Source organism: Passer domesticus, chromosome 3 (genome assembly GCF_036417665.1).
Source record: "Passer domesticus isolate bPasDom1 chromosome 3, bPasDom1.hap1, whole genome shotgun sequence".
Lineage (NCBI taxonomy): Eukaryota > Metazoa > Chordata > Aves > Passeriformes > Passeridae > Passer > Passer domesticus.
Genome location: NC_087476.1, coordinates 2,349,575 through 2,373,549, shown reverse-complemented (window position 1 = coordinate 2,373,549; position 23,975 = coordinate 2,349,575). Strand labels below are relative to the sequence as shown.

General features: G+C 47.1%; 1 protein-coding gene and 1 long non-coding RNA gene across 11 annotated transcripts in view; one reads left to right on the top strand and one right to left on the bottom strand.

Moving 5' to 3' along the window:
* Positions 1-23,975, bottom strand: part of EXTL3 (exostosin like glycosyltransferase 3) — a 134,382-nt gene that overhangs the window by 108,641 nt on the left and 1,766 nt on the right. For 2 of the 4 annotated variants that reach the window (XM_064411532.1, XM_064411536.1), the window contains exon 1: positions 5,393-5,734. The exons of the other annotated variants lie outside the window; for them this stretch is intronic. The gene's annotated coding sequence lies outside the window, so the exon portion shown is untranslated. Of the gene's footprint in view, positions 1-5,392; positions 5,735-23,975 lie in introns of those variants that run through there. 4 annotated transcript variants of the gene reach the window in all.
* Positions 5,827-23,636, top strand: LOC135295802 (uncharacterized). Of its 7 annotated transcripts, XR_010357855.1 has the most exons (8): positions 5,827-6,095; positions 8,433-8,728; positions 9,646-9,778; positions 10,270-10,397; positions 15,364-15,506; positions 16,490-16,747; positions 18,285-18,373; positions 18,744-19,993. It is a non-coding gene; the product is annotated as an uncharacterized LOC135295802 (long non-coding RNA). The 7 variants fall into 7 exon arrangements; XR_010357860.1 differs by lacking the exons at positions 16,490-16,747; positions 18,285-18,373; positions 18,744-19,993 and adding exons at positions 20,022-20,386; positions 21,853-23,636 and having other exon boundaries at positions 10,275-10,397; XR_010357854.1 differs by lacking the exons at positions 16,490-16,747; positions 18,285-18,373; positions 18,744-19,993 and adding exons at positions 20,022-20,386; positions 21,853-23,636.

The following is a 23,975-nucleotide window of genomic DNA, read 5'->3' as shown; positions in this document are numbered from 1 at the left end:
TTCCCTGAGGAAGGCAATGCATGGGCAGAGCAATGCACTTGCTGCTCTGTGGCACTGTGGCCTTTAAACAAACAGAACTCACTTCCAGATGAATCCATCGATGCCAAATATTCCAGCACAGATTTGAGAGGACTTTGTTACACTGAACAGGAAAACAGCTCATCCAGAGGCAGATGCTGCAACCCACACTTCAGGCAACGCTGGTACCAAAACACAACAGGAAGGAAAACAAACCTCAGGCTACCTGCACTGTCACTGTCCCTAAGATTAAAGTCAGATGGGAAGATACCTGGAAGTATTCTGAATGATAAAAGAGAGCATTTTATGAGACAAGACAGGTAAAAAACCAAGCAGCTGAGCACTGTGCAAAGCAGGGGAATAAAAATGTTACCTTTGCACTGGGAAATGTTCATAACATTTTCTATTAGAAGAAACTTGAAAGTGCTTCTTAGAATCCATGGGTTAATCCCATGTTCTGAAACCACTCGAAGGCAGGCATTTGCATTAGAAAAGTGGTACATTTTCTTAATGCACCAAAATTCACAGGGAAAGGGAAGGGCAGAGGATAGCAGAGAAAACACAAACCCTGACTCCAGGCAACAAGATTCCAATCATTTAAGAAGCTGAGTGTAAGAGCAGAAATTCTGAGACTCGTTAAGAATATGTGCTTTAAAATAGTCCTTATGTCCATTAGTGGCTACAGATTAACTCCTGGTTTGGAGATTTAGGGCTCTGTCCCACCCCAAAAAAACATACAGGATTGATTTGATTGATTTATAAGTCTCCATGTTCTGTATTTCACTCAATTTTACCCTTGAGGAACAGATCACTTTGTAGTGTTATTGGTTATGCCAACACAGCCCTGAGAAACCATTAACCATTTACCACCAATTAGCAGGGACAGATCATCAAATCCCAGAATGGTTTGGGGGTTGGGAGGGACCTTAAAGCTCATCCCATTCCAATCCCCTGCCATGAGCAGGGACTTTCCACCATCCCAGGTTGATCCAAGCCCTGTCCAACCTGGCCTTGGACACTTCCAAGGATCCAGGGGCAGCCACAGCTCCTCTGGGCACCCTGTGCCAGGGCCTGCCCACCCTCCCAGCAAAGAATTCTTTCCTAAAATCTGACCTAAACCTGCCCTCTTTCATCCCAGATGGATTAGTCAGACCTCTAAACTGCTCTTGCCGGTAACAGGCACCAATTAACAAACAGCAATGACTTCACAGAAACGGGATTTCAATTTGCACTTCAAAACTGGCCCTGCAAGTGCTGTAATAACATCAATTTACCTGCTGGGCCAGGCTTCCTGTGCCCGGGGATCGATGAGCTGCAAGCCACGGAGCTGCACATGCTTCTGTCTTTATCCTTCCTAAACAAACCCCAAAACCTCAAACTGCCTTTGCACCTCTTGTCGGGCAGCATCCAGCACCACGATTTGCATGTGCTGAGCAGCAAGAGCCAAACTCAACCACCACAAGCCCCAGTGAACAGCACTTGTTCTCCAAGAAGAAAACTCTGCTTTTGAGGATTGCAGCTCACACCCGTGCTAGCTTCAGCCCAGCAAGCACAGCCTGTGTCAGCACGGGCTGGAGGAGGCAACTGGAGGCCCCAGCTGCATCCCCCAAATCCCATGGGAATGCTTTCCCCACTGCCAAGCCACACAGCAGCAGATATATTTCTTATCTTTTCAGTATAGGGTAGCTTATCTAAACAAGCCTTGTCTTTTTCACATGAAAACAAACAAAAAAACCCCAATATTTTGCTTGTTGGAGGTTTTGCTCATTAGGAGTAACACCAAATATTCCACCCAGAGTTAGGAGCTGATTCAAAATGTTCACAGTCTGCTCCTTCTCAAAAATAAAGGTATTTAGCACAGATTGCAGGAATAAATCTCTGGTGATGAGACAGGAGCCAATGACCACGAGGTCCCTTCCAGTTCACTGTTCCTGTGGGGTCTCCAAAGCAGAAAAATTGTCTCTGGCCCAGGAATCAATTCACAAAGGGCTGCCGTGATCTTGGCATCAAACAGGTAACATCTGTGGTTAGCTGCAATTCCCAGCCTGGTGAACACATTACTGTGGGCAGCAGGAGGAATGCCCTGGGAAAACAGGCAAGGCAACTGGGAGAGGGAACAGGAGCGAGGAGAAAAAATCAGGCTACAGAGCCTGGAAGGGAAAAACAAAAAACCCACATAAAATATACACAGCCAGAAGGAGAGAGACACTAAAAATTTAAGCTGAAGGTGTCATGGCATTTCAAGAATTAATAGGCATGGGAAGCAAGCTCAGGAAGGGCTCTGGTTCCCCATAAGCAAACAAAACTTGGAAATGCATCAACAACATCCAGCTCATCAGCTAAACAGTCCCAGAGATCCAAATATTCAAGGGAAGATGATGATGATGATAATGATGATTATCTTTCCCAGCCCATCTGAACAGCACACAAACAACCCTCCAAATCCTTGAGACCCAGCCTAAGTGAAGGCAATTCAACAATCACATTTTACTTTTTCCCAGCATTTGCTGCTTTTGCTCTGACTCGACAACTGCCAAAATCCATCCTCACGTGTAAACAAACAAGAGAGCTAACAGTCCCCACTTGGAAAATCAGAGAATTCCAGAAAACTGCTCCGGACTTCCCTTCTGCAACACGACATCAAGAAGTTCAAGAACTGTCTGTACCACAGCTGAGCTGCCGGAAAAAATTTGCTCAATGAAGGCAGGCAATTATCCCGGCTCCAAAATCCCTGAACACCGAGCTGAACCCATGCAAGGTTCCATTTCTGGAAGGAGAAATGGAAAAGCAGAGGCATCCCAAAGGCCTGAGTGGGTACAGATAACACTGCATGGTAACAACTGGGCTCTCAGATGGTACGTGAAGTTAAGGGGTTTGTCAGGGGGAGATGAATCTCTCTCCCCATCATCACATAATCAGACTGAGGTTCATTTCTGATGCTATTTCTGCATAGAAACGAGTTAAAGATTACTCAGTACTTGATGAAGCCCGCCAACCCACGTTCCAAGATGTTACTATCTCGGATATCATAGATTTCTCCATGAGAACAGAAATATCTGAGATAATCACCTGCATGTGACACTCCTCTCAGGAAACAAAGTTACTTAATCTTCTCCACACACATGTGAGGCTTGCAGCACAAGAATCCCAGGCACTTTAGAAGTTATCACATCATGGTATCAACACACATGACTCATGCAAAAGCAACAAGAGGTCAGAAACTGGTCAATGCTTGGATTTTAACACACACACAGAGCAACAGAACAGCTTATCTAAAGTGCTTCTCAGCATCTCTGTGAATCCTTAATACCACTTGAACCATTTCCAGCCCCTTCAGGCTCCAAATTGTTTGGGTTTGGACCACTGTAACGGGGCATTAGCCTGTCAGCATTAAGTTATTATCACCACACAGGTAAAATTTTTTATAAAGACCCCAGTGTTTCTTGGGCAGGAAGGGACCTCATGTGGGGAAAACAGCTGGGGAAAAAGAATAACACGGACCTCAACTTCAGTAAATAACTCACAGGAGCGCAATGCCAGCCACGCCAAGAAGCCCAGAGCGAGGGCAGCCTCGTCCTTACTGTCCTCACCAGCTCACAAGGCAGAACCCCAGCAAGAACCACAGGGAGCACAACTCAGAGTGGGAGAAATGGGGCTGCACTGGCCAGGGGGGATGTCATGGTCCCTGAAACGCTGGGAATCCACAGGCAGGACAAGGTCTCCGGATCCTTGCTGGATGCAGGAGGGAGGACAGGCAGCAAGAGGCTGGAGCCTGTCAGCAGCACCTGGGCACCACCAGCCCTCCCACCATGAGGGTCCCCAGGCTTGTGGGGACCCCTCCACAGTGTCTGTGAGACCCCCACAATGCCCCTCACGCCGTGAGGGACTCTCACAGCCCACCAGCCCCGAGGGGCTCTCCCAGCCTTGTGGGGGTCCCCCCTTGCAGTGTGACATCCGCGCAACGCTTCTCACGCTGCGAGGTGAGGGACTCTCCTCACAGCCTCCCCAGCCATGAAGGAACCCCCAGCCCTGACGGAGCTGCACCGTGCCCCCATCCCTGAGCGAACCCCTCACAAACCTCTGTCCCTGAGGGACCCCCCTCACAAACCCCCAGCCCTGAGCGACCCCCTCACAAACACCCAGCCCTGAGGGACCCCCCTCACAAACCCCCATATCCCTGAGGGACCCCCTCACAAACCCCCATATCCCTGAGGGACCCCCCTCACAAACCCCCATATCCCTGAGGGACCCCCTCACAAATCTCCAGCTTTGAGGGACCCCCCTCACAAACCCCCATCCCTGAGTGACCCCCTCACAAACCCCCGTCCCTGAGGGACCCCCTCACAAACCCCCATATCCCTGAGGGATCCCCTCACAAATCTCCAGCTTTGAGGGACCCCCCTCACAAACCCCCAGCCCTGAGGGACCCCCCTCACAAACCCCCATATCCCTGAGCGACCCCCCTCACAAACCCCCAGCCCTGAGGGATCCCCCTCACAAATCTCCAGCTTTGAGGGACCCCCCTCACAAACCTCCAGCCTCGAGGGACCCCTCTCGCAAACCCCCAGCCCTGAGGGATCCCCCTCACAAATCTCCAGCTTTGAGGGACCCCCCTCACAAACCCCCAGCCCTGAGGGACCCCTCTCACAAACCCCCAGCCCTGAGGGACCCCTCTCACAAACCCCCAGCCCTGAGGGATCCCCCTCACAAATCTCCAGCTTTGAGGGACCCCCCTCACAAACCTCCAGCCTCGAGGGACCCCTCTCGCAAACCTCCAGCCCTGAGCGATCCCCTCACAAACCCCCAGCCCTGAGGGTCCCCCCTCACAAACCCCCAGCCCTGAGGGACCCCCCTCACAAACCCCCGTCCCTGAGGGTCCCCCTCCCAGACCCGTCAGCTCTCAGGAACCTCTCCCCACCGTGCCCCCAGCCCTGAAGGACCCTCGCTCACAGCCCCCCCAGCCCTGAAGGATCCCTGCTCACAGCTCTCTCCAGCCCTAAGGGACCCCCGCTCATGGCTCCCCCAGCCTTGAGGGACCCCCGCTCATGGCTCCCCCAGCCGTGAGGGACCCCCGTGCAGAGCTCCCCCAGCCGTGAGGGACCCCTCTCGCAGCCTCCCCAGCCTTGAGGGACCCCCGTTCAGAGCTCCCCCGGCCCTCAGGGACCCCGCGCCCCCCTCCAGCCCCTCAGGGACGCCCCAGCCGAGCCCCCCCCCCCCCCCACGCCGCCGCTCCAGGGGGCTTCCCCCGGACTGTACCATTCCCGCCTCACCCGGCCCACGGGCTGCCGCGGAGGGGGGGGGTTCCGTGGGGGGGGTGTTACCGATCTCCCACCTTCCTCCCCCTCTCCCCGTGCGTGGTACGCTCCGCTCCTACCTCTCGGCGCCCTCACTTCGCCCTCCCGACGGAGCCGCGAGTGGCTGGGGGGGGAGCCATAGCCGCTGCCTCGTCTTCCCGCTCCGTCCGCCCTCCCCTGCTCCCCCCCCACGGGCCGGACACAGTTGGTTTATTCCGAGAAGCCGGCCGGTCTTCTCCCCTTAAACCGCTGGGTCTCGCACGTCTTCGGCCATTTCCGACCGAAGCGGCGGAAGTTGCCGAAGTGGCGGCGGAACTTAACGAAGAGAGGCGGCGATAGGCGAAGCGGGGGAGGAGATAGGCGAAGCGGGGGCGGAGATACCCGAAGGGTTGAGGGCGGGGAGCAGCGAGACTCTCGCCTCCGGAACTTGCCGGGAACAGCCGAACCCGGCTCGGCTCTCGTCACTGCGCACGCGCGCCGCGCCCGGGAGCGTTTTCCCGCCTAAAAGGCCGGCGCGCGCCCCGGTTCCCTCACACCTTCCGCTCCCCTCATGGAGGAGCCGCCATGTTGGCTGTGTCTGATTTTGCCTCGAAGGCGCAGCCGCAGCCCTGTGTGGCCCCCTAAAACTCTGTCAGAGTGTCCCCCTGGAGCTCAGACAGTCCATGCAGTGCCCCAAGAACCCCGTGAGGATGCAGCCATGGAGCCCCATCATGCCTCAGCTTTATAGTGATGTGGACGCAATGGTAGCCACTGGCCGGCTGAGAGACACCCAGCTACCTCCTGGTAAAAGGGGTTAGGAAAACAACTGTATTGTGGGAGACTGATCAGCAGATACTAAAGTACCACTATGGTTCGGAGTTTGTTACAAAATAACATCCAGATCCACGCTGGAGGGCTGGCGTGAACAGCATCAGTAGTTACATGTTGTGAAGTCAGAGGAACCATGCAGAAATAAGCGAGTTCCAAACATAGCATGCAACAGATGGTAACTGAAGCAAAAGAGGGGGGAAAAGCAATGAAGAAATAAAAGAGAGGGGGGGGAAAAGGCAAGTAACAGTGCCAGCATCTTCTCGCAACCAAACCACGTCGCACGGGTCCAGTCCTCTGTTTATGCATTCTAATTTTATGTATTAGGAGCTCCACGAAAGGCATTTGTATCTATGGCAATCAAATCCCACACCAAAACACACAACATGATAACTTTGTGGGAATTAGAGAGTTTTTCACAGGAAGAAATGGGGGTTTATCTCCACGAGTAAAGAGGGTGGTGTGTTTCAGGCCAAAAAGCTGCAGGAATCTCAGCTTTAATAAAACATGAGCACTTCAAAGCGGTGAAAAACCACTTTTCCATCACTCTGCACTTTTTAACAGTCATTTACACATGTGTAAAGAATGCAAGTAGAAACTAACTTTTATTCTGAGATGAAAAACCAGCGAGGGGTGAGGCGGGGGCACAGGTCTGCCCTTTGATAAACAATAAAAAATCCAATCTCGCCGCAGGGAACGTGCTGTACGGAAGGGCAGGAATAGGTACTGCAGGTTGAAAGGCTCAAAGGAGAAACAATACTTTTTATATTTTATCAGGACAAAAAATTTTTAAAATACTATGACTACGGCACAGTATAAAGGCTAAATTAACATTCAAATCACTGAACACACCCACGTTGTCCTACCACACACATCTGTTCCCACTGTGCCACGGCTCGGGGGTTTTGTATTCCACCCTGATCTACTTGGAGCTCTGCAGGAAGAAACTGCAGGACAATCATTCCCTTCAGGTCCTCACCGAGGAGGAAACACCAGTGGAGAATGTGCACTTCAGGGACAACTCAGGAGAACAATTCTTCTCCCAGCTCCCAAAAGAAAAGGAGCTGTCAGGATCGGTAGTCGGTCTGGCAAGTCTCCCTTTCAGGAAGCACTCTCAAGGCTATTACAGATTATACTGACAGAGACACCTTCAGATTTAATCCCCTTCTCTGTGTGTTTCCCCTTAAACTTAAAGAGGAGTTTTTAGCTTCCCTTCTACCAAGTGAAAAATCCACTTCTCCTCTGCCTTCTACTTATCACAAAAGAAAAACTACTGTATTCAAATACCCTAATTTCCCACCTTTTCTGCCATCTGGGCTTTTATTTCTCATATAGATGTAAAATTTCCACATCAGAAATGGATCCTAAAGGGCAGGGTCTATAATCTATGATTAAGAATTATTTAAACAAGAGAATAAGTTGCCGATAAAGTTGCTCGACACTTTCCTGGCAAGGAAAAGCCTTTCACTCCTATCAGCTTCCAAACCCAGAGGAACAGACTCAATTCACACTGCAAATCCTGTTAGAGACTTGGAAACTCCGTGGTGAGTTGAAGCTGACAGGGTGGAGGACTGAAAACACTAATCCTACTGTAGGGAAGCAAATGTAAAGCACGGCCACCTAAAAAGCAGCCACAGTTTAGATCTTGGCCTTCTGTTCAAGCTTTAGGAAGAAATCCTTCCCTGTGAGGGTGGTGAGGCCCTGGAATAGAATTCCCAGAGAAGATGTGGCTGCCCCCAAATCTCTGGAAGTGTCCAAGGCCAGGTTGGAGATGGGGCTTGGAGCAACCTGGGATGGTGGGAGCTGTCCTTGCCCATGGCACTGGAGGAGCTTTAAAGTCCCTTCCAACCCAAAGCAGTGTGGGATTCTGCTGACAGAACGACTTCTTTAGACACCTCTGCATCATTTCAGGCTGGGAACCTCCCTTAGATTTATTACCTTTCAAGTTACTCTGCACTTGGCAGCTGAACACAGTGAACGCCATCACACCTTTGTGTCCTCTCCATGGAAGTAGTCCCCACTTCCCCTCTCTCCCTAACCCCCACCACATTCCCTCTTCCTCATCCACTTCCTCCTAAGCATGGCTTGCATCCCGGTGTCTCCAATCTGCTCTAAATTACATTGAGTCATTGCAGGTATTAAGGAGTTTCAGAGCCAGCTAATGCACATTTCCGTGGCACTCTTCCATGGCCTGAAATAAACCTCAGAGAAACATGGAACAACCATGGCAGGGAGGACCCTGAGCTTCCATCTTTCCCCTGCTGCAATCTTTTTGCTACACCTTTTTTAATCTCTTTCTCCTCCTTTCCACAGCAGACGGTACCAAGGTCGGACCATCTGCGGATTTTACAAGTTCCATGGAATGTTTTCAGACCGCACTCTTAACCTCAGACACTCCTATCGGATTTCAGAGGATTCAGCCACTTTTTAGCCCCAGGGTGCTGTAGGTGCTAAATAGATTATCTACATCTCTCAGCCACTATGGAACAACTACACAGCAAAGCTCAGTTTTTAATCCTGCTGAGACTCCGACTGCTTTTGGCCATCAGGTATCCCCAGCTTCACAAGAAGAAATGTTAATCTGGAATGCTGGCCAAACTCCAGTTTAGGTAATTATATTCTGACAATTTACATTTTCCCTGCAGTTTTTTAAATGGATATGGATTTTTTTTTTTCTTCCCTTACTTCATGACAAAAAGCAGTGGCCTGGTCGTGCTCCTGCTGTTGGAGCAGCTGCCAGGCTTTGCAGCTTAAGTAGCTGCATTTCACTGGTAGGTAAAGACATCTCAGTACAGTTAAATAAAACCCTTTGAAGACCCCATGGGCACGAGGAGTATTGTGACAATGCACCCCACTGCTGGCCATAAAGCATGGCAAGGGCTGGAACATGAAATGAAACACCCAGGTGCAGCATCTCCTGGCAGGAGCAGGAAAGGAAAAGTCAGCACAGGAATGGACACACAGACCCTTCCCTCCCAAATCCTAATTCTGCTTTGGACCCGGTGCAGCCCCAGCTGGGATCCAAAGAGCAAACACAATGAACTGGCAGCATCCTGCACAGAGGAACCAGCTCCTGACAGCAAAAGAAAATAAGCTTATAAAAGTAGTGGAAGTTTTTGGCAAAATCCTGGAGGACACTGCCTGGTGCTTCAATGGGATGAGGAAAAGAAATGCCTGTTCCCTTGTTAATGAGGCACAGTTACTGGTTTTATTTCACCTGGCTTTGTAAAAGAAAAATCATTGGGCAAGAAATGGAGTAGAAGCTTTTGTTTGGGGTGGAATATTATGGATCACACTCTGAGTATGTGGAATTGTACTACCACATGCTCAATTAGGGACAAACATTCTAGATAAATTAATTAAATTACCGTATTACAGAATCACATAGTGGTATGGGCTGGAAGGGACCTTAAAAATCTTGTTCCGACCCCATTACCACAATGCCTTGTTTACAAAACCATTCATAACCACCATGAGTTCTTTTCTTCACAAGAAGCTTTCTAAAAAGCTCTTTTTCTTATTTCAGCAACAATTCTTTAAGCTCTGAAAGATTAGGACAGTGGTGACAAATAAACCATGAGATTCTGGATGGATACAGACACGTGTAGCTTTCCCTCCTTCCCAGCTCACTGTCAACCAAAGGCTGTTACCAGTACTAGGTGAGTGTTTTTCACAAGTAGTTTGTTGATCAAAATGTGCTTTTCCCCATTCCTAAAATGATCAAAAATTAATTTCATTGTGATGGGTCATTCCTGGCTTGACATGGTGGGAGAGGTTAAAGGTAGAGCAGGTTTCCCTCCCCTTGCTCTGTAACAGCCCACAGTAATTCTACACCAATCCAGCATCAAAAGAAATTATCTAAATAGAATTTATGTACAGAAGTAATTTTTAAAATCCCATTAAGAAGCTTCTGTGGAAATTCCATGGACTTTTAAGAAAGACAGAATCCAAAGCAGGAAGCAGCAGCCCAGGCTGGTGACAGCCAAACAAAACTCCAACTGGATCTTGGCAGTGGCTGAGCAACGGCACAAAATACCAGCACTGCCTCTCTCCTCAAGGCTCCTTCCCCTTCCAAACCCTGCTGCATTTCTGGAAAATTCCCTTGAATTCCTGGAGTATTACAGCTAACCATGCTTCCCCTTCATCTCAGCACAGATGCTTTGAAGTTTTCCAGAGATACCCAAGGAAGAAGACACATCCAAATACCCAGACCAGCCCCAAACTCCACCCTGGAACAGATGGCGGGGTTCTGAAGGCAGACACATCTGGTAACCACTGGTATGAAAAAGCTGGAAGGCATCAGCTTATTCTGCTCTACTAAATATTCCATCATTTGAGCTATATTTAAACAGAAGTTAAAAAGAAACAATCGTTTTGCTTGTCTATAACATAATCCCCAAACACCTACAAATTGTAACTGTGGCATAGCTCAGGCATTACACTCTTGTCTACCAAAAGCACTTTTTTTTTTAAAAACTAAACACTCAACAGTGTCTAAACTTAAATTAAAAGTGACTGCAAACCAAGCAGTTGGGTGAAGTACAAAAGCATAATTTTCAGCGTGTGCTTTGTTGCACCAGTCTCGAGGCTGTGATGCTCCAGCACTTCAGCTCACCCTCGAGTCCACACAATTTGAGGGGCCTTGACAAGCTGCCAGATTGCTGAGAGTCCTTGAAGCAACTGGGGGAGCACAGACTCTGCTCACACAGACCTGTGTGTTTAAGCCAGCTGTTCCATTTCTCCCCAGGTCCAGCTTCCAAAATGTAAACCAGGGATAATTCTTCCTTGTCAGGAAAGCAATCTGTTAGAAATTATCATCACCCTGTGTAGTAAAGGCAGCTGGGAAACATGTCTGCAGGTGGCTGGGAAAAACATCCACCCTCAAAGTGAGACCTTCAGCCTGCACACTACCCATGGTCACCCCAAATCCACTCCCAAAACTCCATTTAAATAATCTTTGGGGACATTGTTCCACGGTTCTTTCTGTGAGCTGAGTGAATCATCTGTGTTTGCTAAAAATCCAAAGCGATAGCAGCCATAAAACGATCGTTGTGGATTAGAGTCACTTTGGGAAAAGGCTGTAAAAGGCTGTCTGCTGGGATTGTGCTGGAGGTCCACTGGAGACCCCACCACTGGGTTTGGATGTGTGCAGAGAGCTTTTAAAAATGGCTAGAGAGAAAAAGAAATACTCCCAGGAACTGGCTGATAAGGGAGTCTTAAATTCCAGATATAGAAGGAAGAACAAATACCAACAGTGGGGCCCTGTAAGAGGCAATAGAACAAAACGGGCACTGAGCAAACGAGAGGTGATTCTGCAGGAGGCTTTTGGCAAATAGTGAGGATGCTGTAATAAAAGCCACTTGTGATCACTCAATTCAAGCCTGTTTTCCACAAATTGACTCAGTTTAAGCAAAATAAAAGCAGGTCTGCAAGGTTTCCAGTTTCAAAAAGTTGAGGTAATTAAGCGAACTAGTTTGAGAGGCTGAATGGCTGAAAGGCTCCAATGAGAAGACCTTGAAACCGAAAAAGAAAAACCATCTGCCATTTACATCCTGAATGGAGAAAGTGAATAAGAAGCACACGTGGGAAGTGAGGAGAACTCGCTGGAGATGGGAGATAGTCAGGGTCAAGCCCCAGGCTGAATAGAGATGCTGCTGCTGAGTGAAGAGAGCGTAGGGATGGTGAGCTCTGACATCCCACAGCCACGGCTGGAAGTGCATCTGAAGTTCTCCTGTAACCACAGACATCCCATATTTCCAGTGTCCCTCTGGAGTCACAGAGACCTCCAGGCACAACATCCCTAAGGATATTCTGAAGACTCAGCTCTCAATTGCAGACAACACTGGAGAACTGAGGCTGAATCAGAACATAAAAAGTGTGGAAATCCTGAGCACAAAGTGCCCATGAAATCTAAGTTACACCGTACTAAAGTAGCCTGGCACCTGTCTTTGATAAAATAACCATGGCCTCCTGACAAAAAGGCACTTGCTCTTATTTATTGGGATTTTAGTAAAGCAACCAGAAATCTGGGGACTATTTGTAAATGGGGAAAACGGGGATCGATAACGAGAACGCCGGGATCGATAATAAACACTCGTGTGCCTTAAGTGCTGCAGGTTTTTTAAAAAGCACCCTACAATGATAAATAACAATAAATAATTGTCAGCGTTTTGAGCACAATCTATTTCAAGGCCTAACTTTACTACATAAAAGGCTTTAAATTTTAAAAAATAGATTTCTAAGTAGCACAGGCCTGCCGCCAAAGCCGACCGCTAAAATAAGGGAAGCAGGTGGCAGCTGCTGCTTTTTCCCAGCTCAGAAGGTACTTCCTCCTTTCCACAGCTCACCCAATTCAGTTATTAGTACATTTGAAACAGCAAAATCCACTGCAAGCTGAATCAGAATGAAAATATTCCTTAAAATGTAAACCTTCCATGTTTTTTGTTCATACCTGCAGGATTCTTAAGTGTATTTGCAAAAGCACAGCACCGGAAATCCAGAGTCTGAGCCCTTAATACTGAAGCCAATCACATTGCATAATCCCATTAATACATTTATCAGGCTCCATCTTCACAGCAATCAGGTTTTTAGCCCTTTACACAATTCCCATTAGAAGGCTCTTCAAGCACTTCCCTTGGTTTGAAGCTATTCTGCTCTTTTCCAGCCTAAACTTTTTCAGAGCCTTTTGTTCTTGTGCCAGAATTGTCATTTAACTTAAAGAGCTCTTCTCCCTCTGTGGTATTTACACCAGTGTATTTATAGAGAAGGAATCTAATTTTTCTCTGCCTTTTTTTGTCACCACCTCATCATCCAGGTTCCTTTAATCATTTTGGGAGCTGGATTCCCCATTCTCCAGATCATTTCACTGCACCTTTTCCAGCTGGAATCAATCTTTCTCCTATGGACAAGGAATGCAGAATGCATTTTAAGCCATGCCTCACTAAAACCTGTTGCAGTGGCATTCACATTTCTTTGTCACCAGTGGGAATAATTCAGCTGACAAATGTGATCCCAGATGTTCTTTATCATCAGGACATCAGAATTATCCTGTGGTTGATTATTACATCCCAATTCCCACACAGAACCCCCAGCTTTCTTTCAGAGTTTGCATTACAAGAATTCACATTTGCTTACAGACAAATGGTCCCAAAGTCAGTCATTCTTCTCCTGAGATCTCCTGGTTTTCTTTTTTTTGATGACACCTCCAAATCCCATTAATTTCTGCTCTATCATTAGTCAATACCTTGATTAACACCAGGCTTGAGACCAGTCCGTGAGGAACACTATTGCTAACTTGCCTGCCAATCCTTCTTCAACCATCCTGCCTTTTCTGCCTTTAATACAGGATTTATTGATGCAAAACAGGAGCAAAATACTTCAATTCTGATTGATTTCAACTCTCTTGCTTTGCATTTTTTGTGGGTTTTTTTTCTTTAATAAAAGGCTGGTTTTTGCTTGTAGAGAACAACAAAGGCATATTTCTTCATAAATCAGGCCTTTGCCTGAACTGCAAAGCTGTCCTATTTTTACAGTTGGGCATCTGTAAAAATTAATAAACTATGCAAGTCAACACATTTGATGTTAAAAATGGTAAATGAAGTTCCTTAATGACTAGTCTGACTTCTTCATTGTACTTTGGGTTTATGTCACAAATTTAAAAAACAATGAAAAATACATGTCGAACTTGTAGTTAAATAAAATTAAGCTAAATATGCTGAATACATAGTTTAAATTAAAACAAACTGGTTTATTGTACAAAGACAGCCTATAAATAGAACAAACTTCTCCCTATTCAGCATCTCTTCAGGTTTCCAGAACTTGAAACAAAATTAATTTCTATTCTCATGCAAAGGAAGAGCTGATGCACAAGTAAAATGAAAAGTGGCAAAAACCACTTGGCTAAACATTTTCTTTAACCTACCTGTCAAGGAGAGGACACTCACACAACCCAAACACAGCCACTGTCCTCCTCCCATCCCTTTTTTCCCTCCCCGTAAATCCCTGCCTGCACAGGAACTGCAGAAATTCATGGGCTGACACCACCACGACACCAGGCACAGGCAAGGAAGCTTTTCCTGGTGCAAGTGCAGCCAAACAGAGCTCAGGGAGAGGGGCAAAGTGGAGAAGAAACATGGGAATCCTTCCTCCAGCTGCTGTGGGGAGGGTTTGACCCTGCTCTGCACAGGCACTGCCACACATCAGGAGCTGTCCCAGCAAGCATTACCTCAGTGTCACCCTTACAAACTCCCTTCAGCTTCCTCATCAGAGAGGAAAGCACAGAAAGCGATGATTGTCCAAATCTTCATTCGCCAGTCCTGAAGCACTCTGAGATCCTCCAACACGTGGCAATGCTTTTGTTTAATCAATACCACTATTGGCTCCCAAGAGTGCAAGAGCAAACAACCACTTGCCTTTCCAATTACAGCAAAAACCACTACGTATGTCGAGATTTAAATCCAATCAAATTTAAAGATGAAGAAAAGTCCTCCCTTTCTCCCACTACCAGTGACAGAACAATGCTATGCTCTGCCTTTTTTTTTTTTTTTTTTTTGTAATTAAAAATAGACTGAACTTTAGGAGTGTTATTGCACTTGAAGCAGTAGAATAAAGTGCATCATAAAAAGATGCCACTGGGATCGGTTGAAGCCAAGAAAATTGAAAACATTTCGAAGGAACGAAGCCAAAAACACAGAACCAGATTTAAACTTGGTGTGTGCTGTGGCAGGATGCCAGGGGAAGCAGAAGCTGCTGGGGGAGTGTGGAGAGGGAAGGGCTGCTCCCTGCTGCAGCCCCTGGATCAGGTGTATGGGCCAGGTAATGGGGTGGCACAGCTGGCACAGCTGGGGCACATCAGTGAGGCAATGCCACTGCAACCTGCTGGGCTGTGAAACATTCTCATCACATTAAGCCATGGCATTAATAAACATTGAGCTGTAATCCAGCACTTGCAGTCTTCAAAGAGCTCTAAACCCAATGACTAATTCTCACAACCACCTCCTTAGGTGCAGGAACTGTTTATAAAGATGAGAACAAAGGCAAAACTGTGAAGTCATTGGCCACAGCTCCTAAAAAGCAGTTTTTAAAACCAGAGGAGCACAAGGCTCCCAGTGACACAGCCCCCTCAGTAGGTGGAATTTGCCTCGTGCTTCTTTGACAGCAGTTCACATCTACAACACTTGTCCCCAAACCTGAAACTTCACATATGAAATGTGTGTAAGACTGATTTTGTATCTTCTCTGTGCAGGCAGGGAGCAGCAGAGCAAGTAAAATGGGTGAAGTGATGCTACAATGGAGATCAACAGGAGGTTCTGGCCACTAAACTTGCATTTCAGCTTATATGGTTTAACCAAGGAAAAAAAGCACCTAGCTAAGCCTCCTCACTAAAAGGTTAGTAAATCACACTTCTTAGATTCTCTTCTTCATCTATTTTTCCTCCAGCAAGTAAAATTACCTTAAAATTTATAAGAAGGCTTTGAAACAGACTCAGGTTTATGGCAAACTCTTGGAGAAAAGATGCACAGAGCATCTCTGTTACCAATGCTCAGCTCAGCGGAGATCTCCAGAGGAGGCCAGAACTGAAAAATATCTTAACAAAATGCCAGAAACAAGAATAAGTTACTAAAGGGAAAACAAACCCAACACACTTGTGTTTCTAAGCACCTCAACAACGTTATCAATAAGCCCAGATGCAGCCTTTCCACAAAAGCTGCAGTGACAATCGATTCAAATGGATGGCACTTCTCTAATGCCCCTATTTGACTCTCTCGAGCTGAAGCAGATAAAAATTCAAAGATTGGACTTCCTTGGTATTTTAATGTTAATCTGCACAGCTTTAGGGAAATTGTTGCGACTCGACTCCAATTCACTCGGTGCAGTCAGAGCCATTCAAGTACCTACCAGCAATTTTCATACCCCTCGAAGTCTATCTCATAAACTGTCATCAACCCAACGCATTATCTTTCCTGAAAAAATCTGTCAGGAGCACCAGGCAGGCTCCCCCTCGCTTCAGATAAGCAGAGCAGACTGACTCAGGCTCTTTTTATTTTTTTTCCCCTTTCATCCTGATTTGTATTGTCTCCTTTACAATTTATTTTCCTGTATAGCACAAGATCAGGCTGTGTATATGTCTAATGAGTGTGCAAGGGACAACGAGAGAAAGAAAGTGGTTTTAATCTCCACCTATCCCTCTAACAGTTCCTTTTGCTTCATCTTTTTGGAGGCATTTTAGCATTAAATTCAAATGAATTCTCCCTTTCTCTTGCTTTTGTTGAAAGAAAACAACAGGACATGTGAGAAACCCAGGTAGGAGGAAATGCTTTCCTGATCTGGAGCGCTTGGACTTGCTCAAGACTTTTGCTGTGTTTCTGCAGAAAGCAGACGAGCAGCTACACCTCATTCCAGGCTACTTTTGCCCAAACTGCCACTGCATTTAAACTGAAAACCAGTTTTACTGCAAATAGAGATGGGCATCCACGGGCCTGGGGTGTGCCAGAGCAGTGAAGGGCCCTCACTCTGGCTGCTGTTGATGGATCCCATGGAACAGCTGGAAGATCTCCCTCCTTTCCTCCCTTCTGGGGACTGTCTGGTATCCACTCAGCAGCTGGAGCTCCACCCCACCCCGAGGCTCTGTGAGTACCCGGGCTATCCCTCCTGCCTGTTTTCCTGAACTTACACAACCTTCATTACCCTTCAGCCCAGTGTCTCTTTGTCAGGCTGGCAGGGTCACAAGCTGTTGGGGTGGCACAAACACAAAGGGTGATTGGGTGAGACTGGGGCACATTTTGTGAGAAAACAACACAGATTTTGGTTTTTATGTCATGGATCTTTGCAGAGATCCCAAGCAGTGAAACAGCCTAGAGATTTAGGTGTAACCATGCAGAAAAATCAGTATTTGGATGAACTTGGGAACAGCCAAATATCTAAAATACCACATTGATAAGAAACTCCCAGCCCAGCTTTTTGGCATCAGCAGCAGAATGACACTGCCATGGTCCCAGGGCAGCTGAATGCCACCAGAACCCTCTCAGCAGTCAGAGATTGCACCACATTCCCAAATGTTTCACCAACGAGCTTGGGGTTGCACCACAGACTCGGGAAGAACAGAGCTGAGCTGGACCTAAAGCTCCATCCCTTTACTCCAGGCTGCACGAAGTTTCACTTCAGTCATTTTCTTCCATAAATCCACCCAAGATTCACCAGGGCTTCTCCAGATTGTGGTTGTCAGGCCCAGGTCAGTGACAACCCAGGTAGGGCAAAAGCTCTAACTCATCAATCCTTTTAATTCTTTAAGCCTCTCTGCACCACCATTGTGATTATGTTTTCCTTGTAAAAAGGCAACATGAAACACGAAAGAGCAAGGAGCAAAAATGTCCTCAGGTGGTCAAAGATTCATTACAACAGACAGAATCCTTCCCTTTATCCTCTCTCCAGCCCCCACTTAATTGAGCAGCCTGATAAATTGATGAATTACAGTGAAATGATCTTGCTGTGATGCCTCTTGCTGATGAATGAAGAATATCCTGCCAGAGTCTCCTGGTTTCAGGTGATGGATTTGAGCCCAGGCTGCCACACAATTCCTTGTGACTGACAAGCTCAGCTATTTGCACTCTTAATCTTGATAATATTTGATTGAATAAATCCAAGGTCATCATTTCCCAGGTGGATAAATTGCTCAAAATATCACCAGCCCTCCAATTACTTCAAACTGCATTAACAAAAAAAAGGTGAAGAATATTCACATAAGAGCTGCTGAGATTTCAGCCTGGTGGCTGGGAAACATCCACAACCCAAAGCAAAGCTTTGCTGGAGCATGAACGAGCAACTGTGGAGTTCCATTTGTCATCTCACGGCCCACAGCCCTTTTCCTGCAGCCCTCAAACCTCAGGGACTCCAACCCCTGGGGAGTAACATTGCTCATGTTCAGTCACAGCCCAGCAGATTTCTTTCTTTTTTGTGTGAAGTTTGATAGGAAGCAGCTTGGCTGAACTGGAGTGATTTCAAGACGTGGGAAGCTGGGAAAGGATAACTATTAATTGGCATAATTTTCTTTCAGCACATACAAACATTTTCTAATAGAGGGAAACATTAAAGCTCCCATACTTGAGCTTTAGTGAACAGTTTGGGGATGCAACCTGATTTTTTCTTCTCATTTTCTTCTTCTTCAAGAGGCAAAAATGGGAGCAAAACCTTCTGCACCTTGGCTGCACAGAACTTTCACACAGATCTCTGCACAGCATCGGCTGGATCGAAAGATGGTGTGTCATTTGTGAAATATCCCAGTCCTTTATTGTGCAAGCTCCTAATTATTAATGTCTAGGCTCCGTATTTCTGCAGTGAGATTTATGATGTAGCTCAAGGTGGTGGATTTGAACTAATTTTCCCTCAAATCTACAGATGGGAAACCACAGAAGTGATTTTTATCCCCTCAACTTCTGTAGTCTCTGGTGCAGAAAAACCCCAAGGAACAAACAAACCCCTGAAAAGAGGAATCTGAGGTGAAAATTATCCTTCTCTGCCTCCACCACCACCACAGTGGCATTAATGTCTTTTTAAACAGCTCCACATGTCCCTTGGGGGCAATGCAGACAGATTTTAGCAAAATCTCACTGTTGTGTCTGTTTTTAGGGGATACAAACTGCACTAGTGCAGGCCCCTTCCATCCCACTGAGGCTTTTCAGGAGCAGAATGAGGACTGGAACAGAACACAGCTGGTGCCCTGGGGTCAGGAGAAAAGAGACAACTGATGCAAAAGCCAGTGGCCACACATAACCCTCGTGGAGGGAGCCAGAAGCTGTCCCCGTGGAACAACAGCAGGAAAAGCTGTCACTGAGCTGGCCTGTCACAGAGCTGGGCATGGAAAAGTCCTGCAGGGGAGGAGCAGAGAACTTCTGGGCATAAAGGGTTTCACTTCTTCATGTGATTCCCACAGCAAATTGAATGGGAAAGATTTTAGGCCTTGACATTAAGATGGTTTTGGAGGTAAAAAGCATGGTTGGAGAGTGAAATGAAGTTAATCCATTTTTTATCCAAGGAAAAGCACATAGAGTGAGCACCCAGCACCTGGACTGGTGGCACACGCTGCTCTTACTGGTCTGACAGGGCTTGGCACAAACAGCTTGTGCTCCAGAAAATACTCATATTTATATATTCATATACATATCTGTGTACCTATAGCCATGCTGGGCACATGCAATAATAAACCCACAACATCTTTCGGCTCCAGGATGTGGGATTTAAAAAACAATAATAAAAAAAATTAAAATAGCAGTCTGCAGGTGCTGCAGCAGAAGTTGCATTAAAATAAGCAGTGCTGGTCCCAGTGAGTTATAGGTGCTGGCAAGAGGCAGGATAATGGGATTTCACTCTGAGGTAACTGCACTCTTATCAGGAGATGCAGGATATGAGGCTCTGACACTGCTCTGATTCATGCTCTGGAATCAAGCAGGCATTTGATGGCATCTGCATTGCTGACTCAATTGCCTATCTTCAGTGTTGATCTTCTTGGTGCTGGGAAAAGGGATTGGGAGGGAAAGGTGCTCCTTGTTGCCTGCATGCCACGGCTTTGCTCTTTGCCTTAGGGCCTCACTGGTAAAAATGGGCAAATAAAGAAAATAAATGTGTTCCTGCCTCCATCCCACATCCACCAAGGCAAGGCTTTCAGCTGCTTTTCTCCACCCAACCCTGGCAAAGCAGCTTCAAGGAAAAAAGGGAATTCCAACTGCTCTGTTTTCGGAATATATTTGAAATTATAAAAAAGTAAACCTTGTCCCATCTTCTCCCTGCACTTTAGTCCCAGCCAGTCTCAGAAAAAAGGTAGAAGGCAAATATTTTCCTGTTGAGGCTTATTCTACCTCCAAGTAGTTGCTTCCAAAGTCTGGATTTATTTATTTTTTACATTTTCAGCTCTGGCACATCTAATTTCCTTCCTTGTGGGGAATAAACAAGAGCAGCAGCACAGCAGGTGATGAAACAGATTCTTCTCCAACTCTACAAGTAGAAAGTTGATACCAAGAAGGTGACAAGGAAGATAAATGAACACCTTAGAGGATGCTAATCACACATGAGAGTGGTGATTTCCAGCAACTTCTGCCTCGTTTGGTGGTCTAGCAACCCTTGGTGAACATTCACAGCCCCACGTGCCAGACCCAGCACAGATTGCTGCTCCTGTTCTCTTCTTGCCCTGCCCTCACCACCAGAGCTGTGATGGATGTGGCTCCTCAGCCTCTTCTTCTCACAGAGAGGGGCTCTGACACCTTCTGTGCTTAAAAGTGGGTGATTTAGCAAGAAAGGAAATCTACAGATGCATTTTGTAGAATCATACAAACACGTGGTAACTTGTGTTGGAAGGGAACTTAAAGTTCCTCTCATTCCAACCCCCTGACAGAGACACCTTCACTAGACCAGGTTGCTCCAACCCCTCCAGCGTGGCCTTGTGTGGAGGTTCATCCTCATGGCATGACCCAGGATGGGCCATCCACGCTGGACAAGGATAACATGGGAGAGCACTCTCTATGCCCTGTGTCCCTTTCGATATTTTACTCATCAAGGGTGCAAACAGGACCTCAGCGGGGTGAGGCTGAAGGTCCTCTGCTGTCCTGGTGGAGCCACTGTGCAGGAGCCAGAGCCTTCCCCTTGCAGCTCCTCCCTGGAGCCCCACACTTGGCACACACACCACCCACGCTGGCTCTGGAGACCTCTGGGATGATGCAGACATTCCCCACCAGGTCCATCTCACCTCCCACCCTCCCACGTGCCCTGTGGCAATGGCCCCACAAACCAAACCCTGAAAGATCCGGAGGATTTACAGCAAAGCAGAACAGGCCTGGGGCTGGCAGCCTCGGTGCCCAGCGCCAGGGCTAAGCCTCCTCTCCAGGGAACTCGTGTCTCATCAAGCCTTGGCCCAGGCTGGGGCTTGCCCAGCTTCCCAGGGCAGCCTGGCTGGTGACTAATTACCCGTGACTAATAATCACCTCTTCCCTCCATCATGGCGCTTCTGCTGCACCCCCTCATTTGGCACAAAGCCCCTTGGGTTCCCTTCCCTCGGCGACCCCAAACGTGGTCAGAACAGGTCCAGAGTCACCAGGAGCCTCCCACCAAACCTCCAGGTTTTTGGGAGCTGCCTCCAACCACAACCACCAGCAGCTGTGCCTGTCTCCAGGTGTGCCAACCTGCACATTCCCATTTGGAGATCCACTGAATTTGCCCCATCCCACTTCATCTCTACTGTTTGGTGTCCAAAATAATCGTATCAAATTCCTATGGCCTATCAAACAGCTGGTTTCAACTATTAATTAATATATTCACTGGAGCAATATTTAATTATTTAATATATTCACTGGAGGAAGCAGGGGTTTCTTTCTTTCAGTTTGTGAAACACTTTTGGAAAATACTGTAAATTTAACTTTTAACCCACATAGCCAACATTCCCATTTGGAGATCCACTGAATTTGCCCCATCCCACTTCATCCCTACTGTTTAATTAATCACAAACAGGAATTCAGGGAGGGCAGCTGCTCTAGGACAGCCATTAAATAAAATATAAACACCTCATCCATACTTAACATCAGGTTTGATCTACACTGTTTTCCTTTCCTTTTCAAGGTGATTTGCAACTTCTTTGGTTGCATTTTGGGAAGGGGAGGGCTGACTTACTGCGTAATCTCATTTTTGATCTATTATTAAATCCCTGCTTTCTTTTTTCTTGGGGTTTTTTTTTTTTTCACCCTTTCTCCAGGAAGCCAGAAGCCCCAGCAGGAATTACAGCCAGAAAAGGAGGTGAACTGTGAAATGAAAGCTTCGAGAGAAAGAATTGCTTGGGCTTGTGTTTCAAATTTTCAGAGTTTTCTGATTTTTGGTTGGAAGAAATTTCAGATTGGCAAACCAAGGCCAGAGCCAGGACTCAGTGGAAGTCTGGGACAGGACCACAGCACATGAGCAGAGAGGCAGCCAGGAACATCAGATTTTTAACCATTTTGATACCATCTGAAGGTGGATCCCTTCCTAGGGCCACATGCGAAGCCTCTGCTCTGATACCTGGAGCAGGCACAGGCTCATTCAGAGATCATCCACTGGCAGCCCCAGAGAAGGGCAGATGCTCGATGCTCGTTAACATTTCCTGTTAATTGAATTAATTCGTTTAACAATTTCCTGTTAATTTCCTCTCATAATAATTGTTTTGGTAACTACTAGGAACAAAGCCATCATTTAACCACCAGGAATGTGACTCAGTGACAGTCACAGCCACCAAATCTATTTTTTGGGAAAATAATAGTTTTTAAAGTGCCTTTGTTTTTAAAGAGTGGCCCACGCAAGCAGCTGAACTGGGCAAGTTCAGACTCATCCCGAAGGAAAAAGCATCCCTGGGCCACATTCCATCGAAAACTCTGATTTTTCCAAAGGAATACAGGGATGTGACACACAGCCCAGAGTGCAGCTCCATCTCCTTCTGCAACTGCACATCCCAGAACCTCCTCCCTGGAAAACCCAGGGGATGGCTGGGGAAGAAACCCAAAAAATGGCACATCTGGAAAGAGCCATTTCTGGCTGGGAGCAGTCAGCAGATGTGAGCATCCCTCTGACAGCCACCAGTGCCCACCACTCCTCGAGCACCTGAGGGGCCACCAGGAGCTCTCCTGGTCCTGCAACGAGAACCACAAAACTTCTGCTTGACCATTTCCAGGCAGCTGCTTCCAGGACCCACCACAGATACAACAAAAACAAATGCTGACACGGGACTGGAAACCCTTTCCTCGTTCCCAAGGGAGACAGAGAAACAGAAGAAATGAAGGAAGCAGTTGTGAGCCTTCAGTTCCAGCTCACCCAACAGTCACAAAATCCTTTTTGGGATCCCCAGTGACCCAATCACAGCTGCCACAAAAACTGACGTCGCTGATATGGGAGCAGATGTTCCCTCACCTTCTTATTTTTGCTGGAGATGACAGATTCAAGTTTCTGGGCACAAAACCAGTTGGAAAGAGCCCGTTCCCAGAGATGTATGTTCTGCTAAAAACACCAGAGCTGGATGCCACTGTGACATGAGGGATGTATGTGCCACCTCCTGTCTCCTCCTCCAGCCTGAATCCCATCCTGCCTTCCCTTAAACTCAGCAAAAAGGAGCCAAACCAAAGCAACTGTCTGCATTTGGATTGATCTGCTACAAAATGTCAAACTCTTCAACGGGAACTGCAACATTTCCATCCTCCCTCTCTCCAAAGCAGGAAGACTGGTACAAAGCAGCCAAAAATGTATCAGAAAAAAAAGAAAGCAGCCACAAATGGACTGAAAATGGAGGTTCCTCTTGGGCAACAAAGGGTCCTGCAGGGGAAAAGCCCACCTGAGTTTCCACATTCCCTTGTGTCACCTCTGAATTTGCTTCCCATGCAACCATTTATATGAAAATGTGAGTGCACGTGTGGCACGCTGGGGAAATATTATGACTAATGGATGGAACCTGTGCAATGTGTCAAAATCTTCCCTCTGCCCCCATGCAACAGCATTTCACAGGCTCTTGAGACATCAGCACCTACATTTAATCTGTTTTCCTGAGAGAGGATGGAATGCATTTAATGAATTGCAGTGATTTTGTGTCTCACCAGTAGATTCTGGCAGCAGAGAAGCCACAGGTTCCCCCAGGCCATTGCTTTGGGATCAACAGGCTCACACCCCCCCTTAACTTATTCTGGAAGAGCACATCAGGGCACAACACATCATTTGATTTTGATTTTTAATTTTTTTTTCCTCCTAATACCCCATTTTCCCCATCTCTGGCCTTTGTTGGCACCGGACTGCATCTCCTCCTGACTCCTGCACACACACAGTGCCCGTCCCGCATTGCTGGGACTGCACAGCCTCTTCCAG